Below are 22,067 nucleotides of genomic sequence, written 5' to 3' on the forward strand. Positions count from 1 at the left end.
CTGTTATGGCAGCCAACACTTTCTGAGTTTCAGTCAAAGCGCTATGATGCGTTGCCTTCCCGGGGTGCCTTTTACAAACCAACGTGAGTCTCTCAGAAGGTCCATCAGAGAGAACGTTAACGAGTATATCCGCCGGCGCCATCTTTACACACCCCTGCGGTTTAGACATCATATTTCAGAATCTTTCATTAGGCCTATTTTTCAATACAGTGTTGTTATTGAGTTAAGACTGGATAATAATAAACTGATGATTGATATAATAAGTATAACGTAAACTTAAAAACAGAATTTATTTTGTTTTCCAAGGATAATTGGAAAAACTGTTAGGCTTGACTGAAAAGAGCCCATGATAATACAATGACCATGTTTTATCCTAATTCAAACGTGGAATATGGACTTTACATCAATGTATCGATTACTCCTTATTTTTGCTTTATGCAAAGTTCCACTTTGTAGGAATTTGCACTGACCTCACCTTGTTATCCGTCAGAATCTATGGGAAACTGTATTAGGCTGCAATCAGATGATATTTAATGTAGAGGTAAGAGCATCATCACAAGCAGGACACATTGGCCCTCATTACGACCCGGGCGGTAAGTGAATAACGATGCCGGTAAAGGATTACCGGCATCGCTTACCGTTCCGCATGATTAGGAGAGGACAACCCGCTATTAGCGGCACCATACTTTACGGTGTCGCAAATAGCGACATGAGCACGGGCATGCAACCCCTCATGCCGGAAATAGCGCCATGGCGCAAACAGGGGAACATCACGACTCATGCGGACATGCAATTAACACCCTAGTGAAGGCCATAAAGTACCTTACCTCCATGGTGCAAAAACCGGCATCACGGACCACCCGTAAACGGCCATGTGCAGTTTTCCCAACTGCCACAGGTGCACAAAATCAGCACAGGTGGAGGCAATACAGACTGGGCAAGCACAAAAGGAGCACACCCCACCCCTTCCCACACCCAGTCACACTCCACAATGATTCCAATACTACTAGCAATGCTGAGGCTGGAGGACCTGATTGCAGTGGAAGTGCTACTACAACCAACAACAACAACAGGCAGCACAGAGGCGACGCAGGAAGAGAAGGAGGGCAAGGCAGGGCCAGCATGCCCCACCAGTGCAGCCAGAGGCACCACGCAGGCAGCCCCAAATCCCACTCATCAGAGCCAGTCCATTCAACCTAACCGCTGAGCAGATCCACACCCTGTACTGTCTGGACCAGGACACCATCACCACCATTGTGGACATGATACATGATGACATTGTCAGCCTGATTGAAACACGCACTGCCATCCCACCCCTACTGAAGGTAGTGTCTGTGCTCCACTTCCTGGCCACAGGCACCTACCAGCACACAGTTGGGCACATGCATGGCATTTCACAACCATTATTCTCACATACGCTGAACCAAGTGCTTGATGCCCTCCTCAAGCACACAGACGACCACATTTCCTTACCACGGTCTGCCCAGGAGATCTCAAACACCAAAGTAGGTTTCCATTCACTGGCCGGCATCCCTGGTTGCATTGGCGCTATCGACTGCACCCATGTGGAATTGGTGGTCTCACATGCCATGGAGCAAGCTTACCGCACCCGTAAGCTACACCACTCAATCAACGTGCAAATGGTATGTGACTCGAACAGGATCATCACACATTGTTGTGCCCGATTCCACGGATCAACCCATGATTCAATGGTCCTGCGGAACTCCACGATACCACGCTACATGGAGCCACATGCAGGGCAGAGATCCTGGCTTCTCGGTGAGTCGCATGTTATGCCCATGGAAATGTGATGTGGGTAGGTGATTGAGGAATAGATGCATACTTCACCTGGCTGAGATGGGGGGGGAGATGCATACTTCACCTGGCTGAGATGGGGGGGGGGGGTAGATGCATACTTCACCTGGCTGCGAGTGTCAGAGGGAATGGAGCATGCTCATACCCCACAGCAGCCCAGACTGGACCTACCGCCTGACCACATAATGCAAAATGTAAGCAGCCCTACCATGTAAATGAAGCAGTGTCACAACCATTCCACAGCCTTCTGCATGTACACTGTCCAATATCAGACCAGATCCCCCTCAACACAATGCAGCTACAAGCAATGACTATAGCGAATACACAGCACCAAACACCATCAACTGAAAGGATAGTTCCCCATTACTGCGTACAAAGGAGTCACATTAGGGTCAAATACATCAATACACCACTACACCGGCACAGAGGCCCAACTGAATTGCATAATACCATTTGTTGTGCGTAGTGAGATCATCATGAGGCTGACATCAACGGTGCCAGGATGAAAGCATACAAATTACTGGACATCTGCCAGATCACAGAAACAACCACCGTGGACTAACACAGTGCATGAGCACTTACAAGGAACTGGACCCCCCTGTGCCCACAAGTTGATGGCATGCACACCAGCCCATAAGAGGAATACACACATAGCAGTCACATCGTGTGTCTCCATTCATGCATGGAAATGGGGTTGAATTGAAGAAATAAATGCATGCCATGGTGTCACTTAATGGGGTCCCATATGATGTGATGACTTACACATACATTGTTGCCCAGATGCAGGTGATGCAGGCTATCCCTTGAAGAGGTGGCTCCTTACCCCAGTCCGGAACCCACAGAACAGGCATGAGCAGGACTAATATCGTGCCCGTACACGAACCCGTGTGGTGATTGAGCAGACATTTGGCCTCTTGAAGGCACGGTTTCGCTGCCTCAGCAGGTCTGGTGGGGCACTCCTGTACCGCCATGAGAAGGTGGCAAAGATCGTCATGGCATGTGTCATCCTACACAATATGTGCATCAGACGGAATGTGCCCCTGCCCCCTAACGCTGAACTGCAACCACCTGACGAAGAGCATGAGGAGGGTGGGGATGGGGCAGCACCTCAGGGAGGCAGCGATGCACAGGAGGGACATGACATGCATCAGACTCTGATCAACCAGTGTTTCTAGCACACATGGACGGAAGTGTTACATGGAGATGGCACTCGGGGCACTGGGTGTGTCAGGGACATGGACACTGTAGACTGTTAACCAATAAAGCACACATACGCAATAAGCAATGTCCACACATCTGAATTATGAGTAACCAGAATGAGTATTGAAGAAGCATAACTAAGTGAACAAGCCCTCCACCCCACACACCCTCTCCCCCATCCCCCCTCAACTCTCCCACACACCCTCTCCCCCTTCCCCCTCAACTCCCCCACACACCCTCTCCCCCCTCCGCCCTCAACTCCCCCACACACCCTCTCCCCCCACCCACCCTCAACTCCCCCACACACCCTCTCCTCCCTCCCCCCTCAACTCCCCCACACACCCTCTCCCCCCTCCCCTCTCAACTCCCCCACACATGGTGTGCAGTACTGTGCACCAGTGGACCACATGGCACCAGTATGCAAGGCCGTGCCTACTGGCATTCCCCTCTTCCAGCACCAGGTGCCCCCCTGTCTGATCGGCGCAGGTTCCTGCCAGACCTGCGCACAGGGCTGGTCCTGGTAGAACTAGCAGCTGAAGATGTACTTGGTTGCTCGGATAACTGTGGTGGACGCATGTCCCGCATTGCTGCCACCATCTCAGACAGTACGTGCCGCACTGCAGCCAGTTCTGCACATATGTCCTTTGAGGATGACTCTATTGCTGACTTCAAGGATGCAGCACATTCCCGGATGTCGTCCCTTACACTCCCACATTCAGTTATGTGCTGCGTCAAGAGGCCAGTGAGCTGCTGCAGGCGCCTTTGAATGTCCTGGATCCCCTCTTGGGTGTTTGGGGCTGCGTTGGATGTTTGAGGGGTTCTGAAAATACTATGTTCCTCGGGCACAGTTGGGGTGGGGCTGGGAGTTGCTGGCCATGAGTTATCCGGAGACAGCCCATGCATGCTGGTGTCGGGCAGGCTGCATGGGGACGGGAGTGGGGAATGCAGGGGGCCAGTGGGGGGAGTTGCAACTTGTAGCAGATCCCCTTCCTCATCATCAGAGATTGCTGCTGTGGCAGCTGTTTCGCCAACTGTGCTGCTTGCAGCCGATGCAGTCCCTTCTGCCGCCGACACTTGGGTGATGGTGGCTGTTGTGGGTGCCATAGTGGGGGACGTAGAGCACATTGATGCTGTGGTCTGTGGTGTGGTCTTGGCCTTCTGATGTCGTGCCGGTTGGCCTATGCCCCTTGAAGTGGAGGGGCGGTGTTGTCCCTCCTCGGCCCTGGCCTTCTTCGGGTGTGGCACCGATATCCTCATCACCACTCTCAGAATGTGTGCCTGTGGGGGACCAAAGGAGGGAGAGGGTTAGTGATGGGTCTACGGGCATTGAGCATGCATTGGGGTGGCAGCATTGATATGGATTGGTAGATGAGTCACATTGGGGGGAGTGACATACAGGTTGCCTCACTCTTGGGTGGGTGATGCATGGAGGCATTTGGGTTGCAACACAAATGGGGTGCATCATGCATGTGGACAAGGTGATGCTCTGCACTGCCTTTAGGCAGTCTTGTGCTTATGTGTCTGGTTGACCCTGATATACATCATTGCACTGTTAGTTCAGGTGGACATCATCGTGGTGGTATTGGCATTGTTTGATTATAGACACCTACCTGCATTGGCTGATGATGGGGCTCCTCTCTCCATGTCCCCGACTCCCTCTATTGCCTCGGTGCCTATGGTGGAGGCACATATCTCCTCCCATGGTTGGAGTTTTATGGGCGACTCCGCACCTCCCCCTGTCACCATCCCAAGGTTTTGGTTTGCCGACAGTATACTTCGCACATGTAGACGTAGAACGTCCCATCGCTTATGGCATTGTTTTGGTGTGCGGGGTGTGGTGGCGACAGCACTGACTCTCTGGGTGACCAATGCCCAAATCTGCTTTTTACGCTGCAGCGCTGGTCGGGACATGTCATTTGCAAACACCACGTCTGCATGCTCCTGCAGTGTCTCTGCGAACATGGTGAGCTCCTCTCTGGAGAAGCGCTCCTGGCGCAGCCGATCTCCAGTTTTTTTGACAGCTTTTGGCATCCTAAATTCAAACAGGTAGTGGTTGAGGTGTGTGGGAGTTCTGGGGGTCAGATGGCACCTGGTTGTGGTGGATGGCAATGGATTGTGTTTTTAAAGATAGCCGCTGTGCTCTTTCCCGTTCCTGTGCGATGACGCTACTTTCGGTTCCGCTTATTTACGGTCACCGCTAACAGAACAGGTCCAACAGTCTCAGCCAAGTCTCTGCAGCGCAAGGTCAGCATTTAAGATATGCCCCTGTACCAAAGTTATGATGATCATAAGTAGCCCATGACAATGGCAGGATACACTCTAAAATAAAGCTATGCTTGAGTTTAAGCATGGTGCATGGCACTACTTATGATGGCCGCCACATCCCAATTGATCTTGCACATGTGTCAGCTCCTGTGAGTCAGCTCTGCTGGGGAAGGTGATGTGTATTCCAGTCAGATTGTGGAAATAGAAAAATTGATATGAGGCCGGGAAGCCCAAAGGAAACACACCAACACAGGTTACAAAGGACATACAAAGCGCTTTATTCAAAGATACAACAATTACCAAAAGTCAATTGACATGCGGATAGCTTGTAAGAGGATTCAATTCAACACTACAGCTAAGTCAATGCCTAGTCTGGGATACTGAATGGAAACCCTTATTGATATATCTTTATGTCCAGTTCATGCGTTCTGGATGACTACCCCTATATAACACCCCTCTCTTGGAATCCCCCTGACCCCACTGAGCCAAGAAGTAGTTCTGTTTTGCAAGTTAAAAGGTTTATTTGAGAGTTTAAACAATATATATATATATCACACTTTATAATAAATTAATAATTGAATATCACACTTAATCTGATATGATAAAGATTAACAACGGAGAATCTGGCACTAGCCCACTTCTTTATAATCACTAAGGAGTTTACATGAAATGGATAAGGTAGCACACTGGTAAATAGGGACAGAAGAATAATGTGGTAGAGAATGCTTTATAGGGTTCAAGGAAATGCAAGGTTGAATGAATGAAATGCAGTATAGAAGATAAACTGATATGGTTTCACAAAAGACAAGGTAATCACTTTCCCTTTGTGGCAATTCCCCCCCTATACAATGTAAGGAGATGGAAGGAAGAGCACACAGTTCAGGTATACAATCACAATGTAATACAGAGTTCCAGTTTCCCAGCAAGCTTAGAGGAGAATAGATATGAGTTTTACACAGGCTCAAAATGCTTTAAAATGTGATAGCAATATATTGGAAAATGTGCTAAAATGATTTTAATTCCCTCTGGAGGTTCAGGTTGAGGATTAGTTGGTTTAAATTAGTTCAGGCTTACTTTAGCAATGTTCTAGGAATGATTGGCAGGTTAAACGAATTTTTGGCAAATGAAAGCAAGGAAGCTGCTGTTTTCACACGTGGAGAAATTTGCAAACCGCAGCAAATTCGCGAGTGCGTTTTTCGCGATTGCGGCAAAAGTATAGGGAGTAGGAATGCGGAATTATAGTTTTTAGTTTAGCGACAATCCTATCAGGTAAAGTAAGTATTACCTGTGGCGGTTTCTCACCAGCTGGTCTTTCTCCATCAATTCTAATCATATTTGCCCAATTATCTCCCAACCCCGGCACATCATCTATTGTCCGAACCTGTTTCCATACATCTACGGGTAGGAGTACCGGGAATAACAAGTCAATGTCACTCAAGGTGAACACAGAGGACTGTAGGACGGACTCTATTTCTTTGTAAAACCCCGTCGGGTTTTTCCTAATATTGGGAACTGATTGTCTAATTGTGTTCACTTCCTGTCGTGAAAACGGGACGTGAACAAATTGCGATACATAATGTGCAGGGATATCCACAGCGGGGGCACCAGTCCCAGCGTTGGCGGGGATCTCAACTTTTGGGACAAAGGTCGGAGGAACCTCTCTCATAGGCAACTGAGATATAGGTACCTCCGGCCGCTTACTAAGCAATAGAACCAGGTCGAGCGCTAAGGCAGCTGTAGAAGTGTCGGGCGAAAAAGCCCTTTTGCAAATCCCCAATAATTCTATGGGGCAACTAACCCTCTTCCTTATACATTCCTCTTGCAGGTGCTGTACCATCACCTGAATTACCTTTCTTTGCATTTCTACTGTATACTGACTATATGTGTCATACACTTCGTCTGGCGGTATCGATGAATCCGAGATCCATCGAACCGCATCTTTGCTACAAATTCATACTTCCTCAGGTGCCGTTCTTCGGCACGGAAGGAACCGTTTCTGTACATATATTCTATCGTCCTCATCATCCTCATCTCGTGATTTTTCAAAGTCTTTCCTAAACTCAAACAATCTTTCAACATGCCCATATACTTTCTGTTCTGTGTCCCTCGAAAGTGCCAAAGCATTCAGATCTCTCACCCCTTGTGGAATATCCGAATTTTGTAACCTACCCCACATCACACACAAATGAGTCCCCAAACCTTCGATAAAGACATTTTTCTCGGGAAAACTATTCAAATTAGATAATGTAGAAAAAACATTAGCTTGATCACCTTTCTCCATGCAATGCTTAGCCCATGCAAACAATTCCTGTTTCCTTTCTGCAGAAACAGTACTACGAGTCACAACCTTCGACCCTGCACCTGGATCAACTTCAATCAATACGGGGCCACTCGGGAACGGAGGTAGAGGTAAATTTAACAAAGGTGCAACTATCGGTGCAGGGGGAAGGGGCGGTGCGATAGGCGGAGGAACAAAAACCAAAGGACTAGGAACAATAGGCTGTACAGGGGGAACATGAATAACAACAGGCGCGACAACAGGAAAGGGCAGAGCGCCTAAAATAGGGGCATACGGAGGTGGCGCTGAGGCATCGGGCCTGCGTTCATTTAATAACTTCTCAATAAATTCTTCAGAAACATGGAAATCTTTAGAGGGGTACATTTTTTGGACTCCGAGTGAAAAGGCTCTATCCATATTTTTAACTAATTCTGACCGCTTTTCTTAATCATATAAAAATGCTTTTTCAGCGTTTGTTTTATGACGACGTGCATGTTTATCCCTACTTTTAAGCTGCTGCGATGCTTCTTTCTTCCAATTTTGTAACACACCAAAGGCTGCTGGTCTAGCCTTTTTCTTTAACAAGTTCGATTCTAAGTATTCAATACGGGGGATCTCAAAACTACCGTTGATTGGCCACTGAAATTCGGAAGCATGTCTGGTCTGTCTGTGCCAAATATCATTAAATACGATACTTCCAATGCCATACTTACAGTACATAGTACACGCCGGCGACCCCTCCTGTGGTGCCGGATGGCTAAATTCCAAAGATTGTCGATCGCTGCGGAACAGAGCCCTAAAACAGCTAGACAATTTCCCAGGCATTTCACAAACAATTGGTGTTACCTGGTCCAATAATTGTGTCTGCCAAATTCAAAGTGTCAGGGTTAAATTAAGGGCCAGGTCACGACTGCACCTGACCAAACCTAAGGAGGACCGTACGGTTTACCAAAGAACTTACCTAACGAATTTTACCTTGTGTTTGGTGGTTTCGGCAAATCTGCCCGCCTCAAAATTGGACCCTCGTCAAGATGCCGTGTCAGACCACACGACTATCGTCCAAGGATCGGATCGTGCAGCGCTGCCGAGGTATCGCGTCTCGATTGGTCGGGCCCGCAGAATCACACCGTCCGATCCCGGTTCGATAGTCTGCGTCAACTTTCAATGATCCGGCATCAATCTTGAGGGTCCCTATTCGGGCGGCAACTGTGGAAACAGAAACATTGATATGAGGCCGGGAAGCCCAAAGGAAACACACCAACACAGGTTATAAAGGACATACAAAGCACTTTATTCAAAGATACAACAATTACCAAAAGTCAATTGACATACGGATAGCTATTCGGCCCTCAGAGTAACAGGACGAACCATCAACGGTAGTTCGCCGTGTTAGTGTGAGAGACCGAACATTGGGATACTCAGGTTTTTATACTTTTTATCCAGCTCTGGCCAACCCCCTCGAAAGTTAACCATTCTCAGAACCAAACCCAGGGTTCGTAGCCAGGTCAATCCCATAATGTATGCATTTTGATCAGTTCCGCTGATACAGTTGTTCATTTACACATAGGTCAGGGATAGGACAAGGTCTCAGTTCGCGTCCCTAACATACATTCAAACAATGCGATAGGAGGTACAATATTATTTCGATTTCCACAAGATGGGTTGATACTGGCAAATGGCAGACCCAAAAACAAGAGGTGCAAGCCTCTTCACTGATCTGTTTGTGAGAGCCAGTAACACACTCCTCCAGTGAAAGCCGCACTGCAGGCAGCTGGCCTGGGACCAGGCCTCAAAGGACCATGCCCATTCAAACAGAGTAGCCTAACACTGGTTGCTGCACCTCTAAGGCCTTTGTTCTTAGTGGTAAACAAGTAGGGGAGTAGAGTAGATAGAAGTGCTGTGGTCACTGTAAGGAGATTCCCACCATCTTGCTTCTTACCATCTCACATTCTCCTTCCTTGCCCCTCCTTCACTTCTCCAGGTGGAAAGCACTCTGGGTGTAACATCAGAAGGGAAAGACCACTCCTTCCGGGAACAGGGATTGGAACCCTAAGGCAGCCAATCTTTAGTCCAATGGCCTAGGGTCTTCCCAAAGCCCTCAGCCTGAGGGGGAGAAGAACCTGTCCAAGGTAGAAGAGATATCTGCCCCTTCCCCACTCACAGGGCACATTATGTGTGATCTTGCTGTGGTCCAGAATCAACCACTCTCTGCCAGACCTCTTAAAGCCAAGACAGCAGACCCTAAAAGGACCCAACCAAGAACCAAAGGGATGTTGCTGAAGCTGTCCTTTGTGCTCCCCCACCCGAATCAAATTGCTTGCACCATGAACAGTTTTCTGTAGCATCGTACATTAGCTAAGCCTGACTCTGCTGTACTCTAATCAACTGCTCAATGCCACAACCTGATTAAAATCATTGGTGAGTCATACACTGACTCTGACCAGGGGTTACAACCACAGCTCGAACCAGCCTTGAACAGCCACTTCATCGACCTTCACATCGACACCCCCATCCTGTTTTTGCGCCGCTGTTTCGCCGCAGGCCGATTTGGCACGACCGCTTTGGCGCAGAGGCCCTTTCAGTGCACGCATTTTGGCGCAGAAGCCTTTCTGGTGCCGTTGATTTGGCGCAAGTGACATTTAGACTTTGCTGGCATTGCAGCCTCATCTAAACACCCTCATGCCAAATAAAATGGGGAAAGAAAACACCCAAACTGGCACACAGCGAAATCAGTCAGGCGTTGTGGTTGGTAATGTGCTTTTAAGCTGTAACAGATGTCTACGATGGCCTGCTTGTCATTCACAATAGGCATCATCAACCTGGGGAGTTTCCTCTGCAACATTACAAGGCTGTTAATCCGTGATTTGCAAGTTACAGAGCTCCAGCCTGGGCTGTGCCTTGCAATACCGGAATGGGTTCAGCTGGAACAAAAGCGGCGCTTTCAGCCCAAGGCAACCTGTTCATTCAATAGCCCGTATAAAATGCCATGCTGTGGCAGATTTGAAACACAACCTGACGCAGAAGCAGGTGGTCATGCTGGCCAGTGGAGTAAGCTGGCCTACATGGAAGAACACAGAAAAGTCATCTGATTAACCCAGACTTTTTCCTGCAGTGATAGTCCTGCAGTTATAGTGTTTGGAATTATATGTTTCCACAGGTTCCAACTTCAATGTTGGGCTATCTGTGAGCAGGGCCAGGATGTCGAGCTGAGCAATGCCCCCCCTGCCAAGTGCAGCACAATGTGTTAATGTCAAATGCAGTATGAGCACCTGACAAGCATGGCTTTCCCAAGGGTCAAGGGTTTCTTTTGTGCATTCAGTGGAAACCAGTGCATTTTTCTGGTACTTTAAGTTTAATTTAACTTTGAATATCATGGTGAAGCAACCCAACACTACAACTCCCACAATGCATCATTATGAGGAAATACAACCCGATTTGGTATCTGGTGACATGGAGTCACGCCCCACCCCCTGCACATAAGTGCTTGCTTAATTGGTGTAAACTTGCATTTAACCAGAACTATAACTCACTACATGCATCAGTATGGGGTTGGGGAACTAGTCGTGGGCATTGGTAACTCTGGGTTGGCTTTGGATCTGTAGAACACCAGTTACTTTCACACTGGTGCCCATTAACCATCTGGCCAAAGATAGTCACAGCATCTGGAAGTAGTAATCTTACCCCCACACAAGGAGTGGGGTATAATGCATTCTGGGACATTTAGGCCTGTTGTGGTATACCTACTGAGTGAAGCAGAGTGCCATCTTCAACAGTATGTCATTTGGGGCCTCTGATCTATGCTAGATTACAATGAAGGATGTTCATTACTGTTGGATAGTTCGAGAACACGTTTGAGTTTATCCACTGCATGAGATAGTGCATTCTGGGAAATGTAGTCCTGTCGTGCCTGCATTCTTTGTGAAGGGCCAAATTTTGTTTTTTGAGTTTTTGGATAAAAGGCCTAAACTGATATACCTTGGCATGTGAGTGGCATATCTGTGCATGGAAGGCTGTATCTAACATATAAGGCTGTAATTGCACCTGATGGCTTCAAATGGTACACAAGCCTGAATAGGTTGAATGCAGATTAGTGAATTTGGCTGCACCTGGGAAAGTGATGCTGCACCTGTTGCACGATAGCAGTACCTCCCCATTGAGGCTGTACCTAGCATATGATGGTAACACTTGAATATATGTGGCTGTCCCTAGGCACACCGTTGCTCTATTTAGGCATACAAGACCGAACGTGATAGCAAAGAAAGACAGTCCATTGGCTGTGTCGGTGGTTGATTACTTTGACTGCTACAGAAACAGCAGACACGGCCATATAAAGCAAGTAGCTGGATTTGAACAGGAGAACCACTGAACGCCATCAGGATTGCACAATCTAAAAGCAGGGAAGTGGACAACAACCAAGTGGCATCAGCGTGATGCGTATCCCGGGGTGGCGGTCCATAGACTTCCGAGGGAAACGCTCTGAGGTAGCATTAGCAGCTATGGTATGGTGTGGAAGTCGGAGGATGGAATCCTAGATTGTGTTTTTCATGGACAGTATACTTTATTCATGCACGGGCAGGAATGCCAGGTGAACCTCAACATTAGATCTGACCAAGACCAAAGGCTGGGTATCAGTCCATACAAAATGTGGCATCCGTGGTGCCAAAAGATCCTTGCAGTTAAACGTCCCAGAGCGGAACTGGGTGCACCAAAATGGGCATGCACTAATGTCCCCTGCGCCAAAGTGGCCACGGTGAATCGGCCCATGCCGAACTGGCTGCACCAAATCATCCTGCTCCACCCAGGATCACCACTACAACACATCGGCCACAGACTTGAATTGCTGAAGGGTCACCCATCGACCCCACCCAGTGACTAATGCCTTACTCAGCCTGGCCCAACCGCAGAGTGATCCTGGGACCATTATGACCTGCATCCTTGACAGCCGTCTTTCTACCGCACAAAGCAACTGCATTTGTCCCTACTCAACATCCACCGGTTGCTTGGGTCGACACAATCCACTGTTTCCAAACTGATCTTCATCCTCTCACATCAGCGTTCAACACTGGTCTGACTCTGTCAAACCACCAAGAACTGAATCTCTTTGTGGAGTGAATTGCACAGATGTAATGAGCTGTCTGCAGAGGGTCTTACGGTCCACAAGGTCAAACGCTGCAGATACATAAAGAGGGAGGAGAAGTGCTGGGTTGCCTTTGTCCATGATTTCAGCTAGTTGATTTTTATGGTCCAGTAATGTAAATTCAGTACCATGGCCAGGGCGGAAACCTGATTGTCTCTTTCCCAAGATGCTGCTTGTTTCAAGGAAGTGCTAGATTTGGGTGTATGCAGCTTCATTAAGAATTCTTAGCAGAAAAGGGACTGTGGTTATGGGGCGGTATTTGTTGGGGGAGGAGGGATCTAGGGAAAGTTTTCTGAGGAGAGGGTGTACCCAGGCCTCTTCAAGGCATGATGGAACAGTGCCAGATGCAAATGAGACATTTATGAAGGCTGTTAGGAAAGGTGCTAATGTGTCAGCGCAGTCTTTGATAATATTGGCGGCGAAGTTATCACCTTTGCAGTTGGATGGTTTTAGAATTTTGAGGAGGGCCGAGACTTTGGTTTCTGAGATGTCTTTGAAGAAGAAGAGTGCCTTGTTGGGGTGGGGTGTGGGGGCTTTGAGGGTGCAGGGCGAGATGGGCAGGTCAGTACTGGTCGGGAGTTCAGGTGGGATCAAATTTTTCCCTGAAGGAGTTTTATTTTATTAAGCATAGCTGATTGAATGCCTTTGCACCACTATTCCTCTTTAACTATGTCTTCTGTGCTGGGAGCTGGGGTAGCTAGTTCCCTGAATATGGCAAACATCTCTTTGGATTCTGATTTTGCATTAGAGATTCTCGTGTTGAAGGAGTTGGATTTGGCTAGGATAAAGGTTCTTTTGTTTTGGGTAGATAGTTTTTTTTAATTCCTCTTTAGTGGAGTCTTTAGGATTAGTTTGCCACTTGGAGAGCGTTATACGCTTCAGCTTGCATAGTTCCTGAAGTTCTGAAGTGTACTAGTAGTTTGCATGCCTAGTCATTTTGGTGTTCTTTCTTTCTAGCAGGGCTACAGTGTCGACAGCATTTTTGAGCGTTTGGTTGTATACTTCGGCTAGAACATCAGGGTCATTGGAAACAGGAGGTTTGAGGGCTGGAACCTCCAGATAAGGTTGGAGGGTGTCTTTGGTTAATTTGCAGGTGCTCCTGGCTAGTGTTGGTGGGGAGGGAATCGTGGGCTTGGTGGAAATGGTGGACGTTGGGATGGAGAATTTAATGAGATGGTGGTCGGTCCAAGGACATGGGGTGTTGACGCTGATAACAGCTGAACAGTTATGGTAAGCTACCCTGTCGAGGATGCATCCTTTGGTGTGCGTCGGGTTGGTGCCTTGTTGTATGAATCCCATGTTATGTAGCGCTTTGGCATGCGATTTGGCTTGCTTTTCTTTGGTGTTGTTAAGGCCTAGGTTTAAGTCACCAAGTACGATGGTTTTATTTGGTGGTTTTTGGTGTTTGAGCCAACAGGTGATTTGGGAGGAGCGATGTTGGTTGCTGAGTGAGTTATGGGGACTGTGTGGTTGGTGGGTCATGGTGATAGAGAAGGGGTGGGGTGGAGTGATGTTGATGTTTGATATTCATTATGCCATCACAGTTCTTGTAACTGCAAAACCTCTTGTAATGTCCAATACAGTTAGAATACGCTAATGGGTATCTAGCTACTTTAAACAGTACCTTAATTACAACACACTTCAAACAAACATAGTATCACAGTTCCACTCACGTAATATATCCATGCTACCACACTTCTATTCTGTAACATGCTCATTCTTTAAAACTATGTAAATGTCAAAAACTGTATGTCATGACAGTAGTTTAAAAAAATCCACCATAGATTTGTTTTCCCAATGACCCAATGATTATTTCAAGCCAATACAACAACAGTGTAGCACACACTAATGTTGTACCAAACATAGTACATAGAATGTACTATTTATGTGGGTCAAAAAAGTTAATCTATATGTTCAATTGTATGCAATTAAATATCTTAATCTATCTTGTTTACCAAATGATACTGTGTCCTTTCACAGGAAAAGAACCAGAGATTCTAGCTTTATTACTTTATGCAACTAAATAAACATACAGAATGTTATCCTGTTTATTATCTTTACAAAGAAACAAATACATATTCCATAAGCACTAGCCTCAAGTGTACAACAATAATACATACATGCGGCTCTAAATCAGGACTGGAAATCACAAATTATTTTCAAACTAATGTTTGGCCATTAAAAAATAATAAAAAAAATACTGGATGAATTTACACCAAATTTTCAAAAGCACACTTTCAGGAGCAAGCCGCCACTCCTTGCACAAGTTTGGTGAAAATCTGTCCATTGTGTCTATGAGGATATGGAAAATGTTGGGACCCCCTATTACTATGCCCCCCTTGAACCAAACCACCCCAAACTTCACAAAATCCTTCCAAGGGGGCATATACATTTTTTGCAAAGTTGGTGAGGATTCTCCAAGAGGGAGGTGCAAAGTTATAAGTTGCCCAAAAAGTGCTATTTCTATGAGTTGAGCAACTTAACCATAACTACACGGCAGTTACTGCAGGCCGTGTAATATATAAATATATATATATATATGTATATATATATATATAGTATAGGGGGGCGATAGCCTCCCTATAGTTCAATTAATATATTGAATGGCTATATATATAAATATATATATATATAAATATATATATATATATATATATATATATATATATATATATATATATTAATGTAATTGTTTTTATTTACCAACTGGCAAATGTTCTTTAGTCAGTTTGTGAATACCATTTTCAGGTGCAAACTATGCTAAAGATGGACAACATGTATGTCATGTAAAACCTCAAAAAGTATATACTTTGTAAATCAGGCTTGATTGTTTCTCTATATAAGCCGAGAAGTATTTACAAATATTAAATTGGGCAAAATCACTTGCAGTGAAGCCTACATTAAAAATACATTTTTAAAATGATATATAATTAGCCCTACGGAGGAGTGAATTAGCCCTCCGTTGGAGTGGCTACAACAAATCAGATGTTGCAGAACTCAAATGAAACTTCCAGTGTCAGTATGCATTGTCCATGGTATTTCTGTCTCTACCCGGATTATGACATTTTTTGCACCCCTACTTTACTCCCACAATTCTCCATGGTGATTACAGTCCATTGGAGTTCTCCCAGACGACCGACCCAACCCCCATTCATAGCCCAACTTACTTGCCGAAGGGGTCCTCTCTACTGCAGCACCACTTCCTTCTGCTTCCAACATGGCTGCCATGAAAGCAGTGAAGAGACTTTTTTTTAGGGAAATTGGGCATATGCCATATGCCAATGTTGCATTACAATTTTCCCAAACATAAAACTATAAGCAAACCAGAGGCAGCCATTGGAGTGCTAATGGGGATGAAACCTTCATGCGTGGTCTACAGTGGATTGTTCTTTCTGTAAATTATGTAATTTTATTATATTTTCTGTCATATTATTGTGTGTCATAAATTAAGGAGAGAAATGCTCATCTCCATTTCTTGGTGGTAGGACTGACAATGGACTTTGGGTTGTCAATTTAGAGCTACTGTCTTCATTGCACGGTAAAGTGATCATAAAGATAAAACATGTATAGTGCTGATTCACACATACATTCCCTGTCTGACATGGAGTAAGTTACCCTATATCAAGTGACTCCTTATCAGCATCACCATTGTAGTCCTCAGTACACATTGATGACAATTGCAGAACTTTGTTATATCGGTTTGATGAAATAAAATCCGTTTGGAATGATAATTGATGTCAGAGAGAAGGTAGGTACTTGTATACTAGTTTATACCTTGCAAAATTGCTTAACACAGGTAACCACTTTGACAATTCCACGCAAAGCAACAACACGGCTGAAGCTCACTTTGTGATATTACGGCTTTGAGGAAGTAGCTTCCATGCTATATTTATATATATACATGTGCTGCATTTCCCAGTATATTCTCCCCCTCACCAATGTATGCCCTACCTATTACCTTTAAATTCAAAAGGTCGAGTCAGTAAACTCATGTTCTCCACTTTGAGCGTCTCCTTCCATCGATCACTGTAGATGGAGTGTCTAACTTGACCTGTCGCCACAATCTCTCTTGTACCAGCAAGGAAGAAACAGTGGGCAAATTGGAGGGAGAGACCCTGAACGAGGAGAAAACCCAGACTAAAAGAAAACTTGCAGTCTTTTGAAGTAGATAGTGTCAACAAATTACAGAGACTGGATGTACCATCAATGGTTTGCAAAAATAGAGCCAGGACGGACTATGTAAGTAAGGGAAGTGAAGACAAGAAAAAAAGGAAGGAAACAAGAGTAATCTTTTAGAAGGGAGAAAGGAGTAAGCAGGAGGCAAACATGGCGAGGAAGACAGCGTCTTACCCGCAGGAATGGCGGGTTCTAAAGCAAAAAATGTCAATAAGCTTTGACAGCTAAGACTACATCAGAGAAGCGGGTGCCATATTGAAAAAGACTAGACCGGAAAAAGCAGTCTAGCATAATGGTACACTAACTCACACTAACGCTGCAAGCACCAGCGTTTCTATGAAGGCCATTGCAGCGTTATGACACTACCTCAGTTCTAATATCATCTGGTTCATTGTTTTCATTTTTCAGTGCATATACTCTTTTGTAGGGAATTTCCTCTTGTCATCATGCTGGAGGCAAATTCTCTACTTCAAGTTCAAACTCTGAATTTGGAGGAGGTGTAAAAGTGAAAGTAACTCTGTTACTGCAGATAAACGTGGTCGTGCTGGAATTACTGCCATTTTTGTGGCACACTGCTAGACTAGTAATGAGCCCCATTATACTCTATCACCTCGATAAAGTCATAAGACCATTTGCATGGTCACCTATCAAGCGTACTCTATTTTTATTTGAATAGCTTCTCCACTTCTGAAAGGCAAGACTGTGCCTGTGAATGCAGTACATTTTCCTGTAACAAATGGCAGGTAAGTTCTAAATTGACAGATCCTGTGGGTGCCATACTCAAAAATCCAGGGTCACAATTGTTTATGCTCCAGAGTGCAATTATACTCATAGTTGGAGTATTTCAATCAGTACTCAACCAAGAAAATCAAAGAAGTGTGTTTAACAACAATTTCCATAATTGTAAAATAATCAATAATAACAAGCAAAACAACACCATAGATTTAAGTTAAATGTTAGCAATTCATTCATACAAGGAAAGGTGGACTGAATGTGACAAAGCAAATGTGTTTTGTTCTAGAGGAGAAGAGATTCATGTTTACAGTGAAATCATACCGATTGGTTTGACTTTCATATCTACCTTTTATTGCATTTTAAGAAAAAGTAAATAAGAACAGAAAGGCACATTTTCTATTTGTTAACTATTTTCTTCAACATGGCACTAAAGAAAACCCAGTTCAAATTGGTGACCCGCAAGTCAGTGAAATGAAGTTCCTGAACTTTGATCAACTGTGCCTTCCTTATTTTCCAGTAGCATCTTCCATTAAAAAGATGATTTACTTTTCATTCCAGAGCAAATTGAAATGTGTCACTTGGGGTTTCGGATCACACTGAGATATTGTAGGTTAAGGCAAGTGTTTATCAAACTGTGTCCACACATAGAGGAGTTGCTAATCTTTGAGTGAAGGAAGCTGAGGCAGTAGAAACAGATTATACTGTTAAGTACCTGAATTTCACAAAGACAAACATGATTGTCCTGGATTATGGTTCAGATAAGGCATATGTTTGCTAAAAGCTAAATGCCCAGTAACTAATTTGTATTGGCTGAAGATAAACGAGCGGCGGGTGGCGCTTTAACTTTATCAGAGACATTATGCAGACATCTGTGTATTGTTTGTGTTACATTAATTTATGTTTGGCAGTGAGAAATGGGCATTCGATATGCAAGGCTGACAGACAGTGTATCCACAGGCACAATTTACATATTTTAAGCATAAGTGTTCAAGCAACATCATGAGAGTGAGGAGCAATGCTATTTTGATCACCAAACAACAAACAGTAGATAGGAAATCAGATTTGATGGGAAGCAGTGAGCTTCTTACATTGGGGTGAGTTTGAATGCCATTCTGACCAGGTTGAGTAGGGACAATAGATACATGAACAATCAACATTAGACAATTTTAATAGCAGGTAGATAGAACAGCAAGCTGTGCTAAGGATGCGACAATGATGGATGAAGTGCTACAGTGGATGCAGGGAAAGTGAGGGACAGAGGTAGCTTAGACACGAGGGAAAAAGTTTAGCTAGATGGCAAATGAGAGGTAGTTTAAGAGAGTAACTCAGAGGTGAGGAGAGCAGCTTTTTGTTTGGTTTTGAACAAATTGGTGTAAACTCTTTCCCTGATGTCCTGAAGAAGAGAGAAGTGAGTGAAGCAAACAGAAAGAAAGTGTGGCAGCTAGAGGAAGCACAGGGACGGTGAGGTCCCAGAAACATAGTGGAGGAGGAGGCAGTGGAATAGAGGGAGCAGAGATTAGGAGAAGACTTGCAGAGTTTGATACGAGAGATATGATTGTGCCTTTCCATGGATTGATTTGTGAACTAGGAGTAGACATTTACATCTGGCCATGTTTAGTATCATCAGCCATCCAGCTTGTTGATGTTATGAGGAAATCGGTGTGAAATGAGGGATTTCAAAGAGAATCCTGGTAGCATAGTTAATGATCTTGTTGAGAGGATAGAAAGCATAGTTGTGGAGACCAAAGAGGATGCTGGACCAGTAGTCATGATTATAGAAGACAAGAGTCGTTAGATGTTTGGCAGTGTTGATAGGAAGGAGGTGCCTGATTTTCTTAATGTTTAGGAGGTTGAGAGAAGCTGCAGTAGCAGTTTTGGAGTGGAAAATTAGAGAAGGTGTTACAAAGGACATAAATGACACAGAGGTTTCTAGCTGATGAAGTAAGGGAAATTGTCAGGGGGGAAATGGATAATCAGGGGGAACGATGAGAGAGGGTATTTGGCAAGAAAGAAGAGCACCTCTGCTTTGGTAACGTTTAAAATTAAAGCGTGCAAAGCCATCCAATATTAATATTTAATGGCAGTGGGACAGTTGACCATTTTGCTAGAGCATTAGAGGAGGGTTCAGAGTACCCTTTCTGCAACAGTAGTGCCAAACAAGCATTGACAACTGACAATTATGGTAGAGTGGACATATCAAGTATATTTCTTATTTTTAATTGTGTGTGGGTCTCTACACAATTACATATCCTCCCAATCATTTATTGAGTACATGTCTCCTTTGTTATTTTACACTTGCCACAGCCCAACACTGCCAATTTGAACATCTTGCAATGTGCTATTATTCTATATCATGTTGCATTATGCTTTATCGGTTTTGAAAATACCTCTACTGCTACTTTTTGGCATCTTGGCAATACAGCCTCATCCTTTTCATTCGACTCAATACAAAAATGAAAACATGAAGATCATGGGTGTTGTACCACTGGTGATAAAATATGTTCATTGTGAGCTTAGAATGTTTAAGTCAAACGCTTGACGTAGAGGATGTTGGCAATGCCAGTCTCATGAGGAAAGATACTTGAATATTGAAGCAGAGGTTTGCTTGTAATCTAGAACCTATCATGTCCTGACAGAGCTTTGTTCATACACTTTAATACGATTTGATATATCAAATACGAATTGACAATAGTCTGAAATTAAGGCACTAACCACAATTTAAGGTAAGCATTCTCTGAAGTAACAAGAGTACTAATGTAAAAGAAAGGACTTGTGTCACTGAGTATGGTGTGCCTAGTGTGGTTCCAGAGTCTAAATAAGCATTGGTACATGAGTAATACAAAATTGAAAAATTGCATCAGGTTGGTGCACAATGTAGCTAGGTGCAGCGCTGTGGAAAACATTTAGAGCTAACACCAAGAGCTTCCAGCATGCACATATTATGAGGACAAAGCACCCACATGAGGAGGATTCAGTTCCAAGATGTACGCTGAGCCCACAACTATTCAATGGCCTCAAAACATGTACAACAACCCTAATATTGAATAAAACATGCAGTATCCAGGTATGTTGAGGGGGTCCAAGCACATGTTCTATTATTTTAATTGCACAGATCCATTTGTTTAAGAGGTCGTTTACCTCTGGCTCCAATCTTTGCACATGAGCTTGTAGAGCACAGAAAATGCACCACAACATATTAACATGTTTTAGTTTGTACTTGCATTTATTGGAAAACAAGGATGCAATGACCATGTGAAGCAATATACATAGAAAGTTACAAATTAAAGAGGTTGGGTAGAGTACCTTTAATGTAGCTGTGGATAAAATACATTTCTCACTTTCCATTGCTTATCCCTTTGATTGGTATCATGTCCAACAACACTGTTATATGAATACATGTATAGACATAAATGTGCATAAACAAAAAATGCATATGCTTCAATAAACATACGCATAGACTTGTGAATAGACCATCGTTGGTTTTTCATTGTTAACTAGATACCACTCACCCTGAACCTCCCAAAGGGAAATAAAAGCATTTTAGAATATTTTTCACTTCCTTGCAAACCACATTCAAAGCATTTTGGGCCTGTGTTTAAAACTCCGACCTGTTTTCCTCTAAGTTTGCTGGGGGGGAACTGAATTTCGTATTGTATTGATTGCATTCCTGAGAACTGTGTGCTTTCCTTCCATTTCCTTGCATTGCATAAATGTCAGTTTTACAAATACACAGAAATGCACACACTTCAATATAATGTAAGCACAAACATGAGATATATGACAGTTATGATCTGGATATGGTAACATTAGCCTCAAAATAATATTTACACATATTATTGCAAGATATCCTATGAGTACAATTTCAAACTTGCTAAGATCATATCCCCTGACAAAATACCACCTGTACAACAAACCTGCCCCAACATTCTGGGAAGAGAAACAGACTGTATTAGGGTTAGGATTCAATTATTGTATTACGTTATGAATGAAAAACCAACGATGGTCACCTAGTGTATGCCAGGGAAGTCACCATTGTGTACATTTACAGGCACCTGGTCTTCAAAAAGAGCAAAATAACCCTCTGCAAGGATCACGCATTATATCACTAAACATACCAACAAGTAATTCTATCAGGAAAAACAGTTCCATCTGTCATTATCGTCGATCGCCCTAAGATGCATGTAATGTCTGTATAGATATAGCTCTCTTTTTTCCATTACACCAGGGCAATCTAAGATAACGTGTCATAAGGTTTCTTTTTGCGCTAGGTTTTTACAGAATCGGCAGAATTCTAGTGATCTGCAAATAAGCGTACGTTATGCATTACCAATCTGGTAGGCCAAAGGTTAAGTCTAAAACATAAAAAGGCTGACCTAAGCTTTGCAGATGAATATTGAGTCAAATATGGTTCACATGTCTGGAATATTTTGTTCTGCAAATGGGTTGTCTCTAAAGTCGTTA

General features: G+C 44.3%; 1 protein-coding gene across 2 annotated transcripts in view; it reads right to left on the minus strand.

Annotated features, from left to right (window-relative positions):
- LOC138516807 (catenin alpha-2) overlaps positions 1-22,067 on the minus strand; it is a 3,575,147-nt gene that overhangs the window by 1,356,225 nt on the left and 2,196,855 nt on the right. The window lies entirely within an intron of this gene.

This window comes from Ambystoma mexicanum, chromosome 6q, assembly GCF_040938575.1.
Source record: "Ambystoma mexicanum isolate Mex_15411 chromosome 6q, UKY_AmexF1_1, whole genome shotgun sequence".
Taxonomy (NCBI): domain Eukaryota; kingdom Metazoa; phylum Chordata; class Amphibia; order Caudata; family Ambystomatidae; genus Ambystoma; species Ambystoma mexicanum.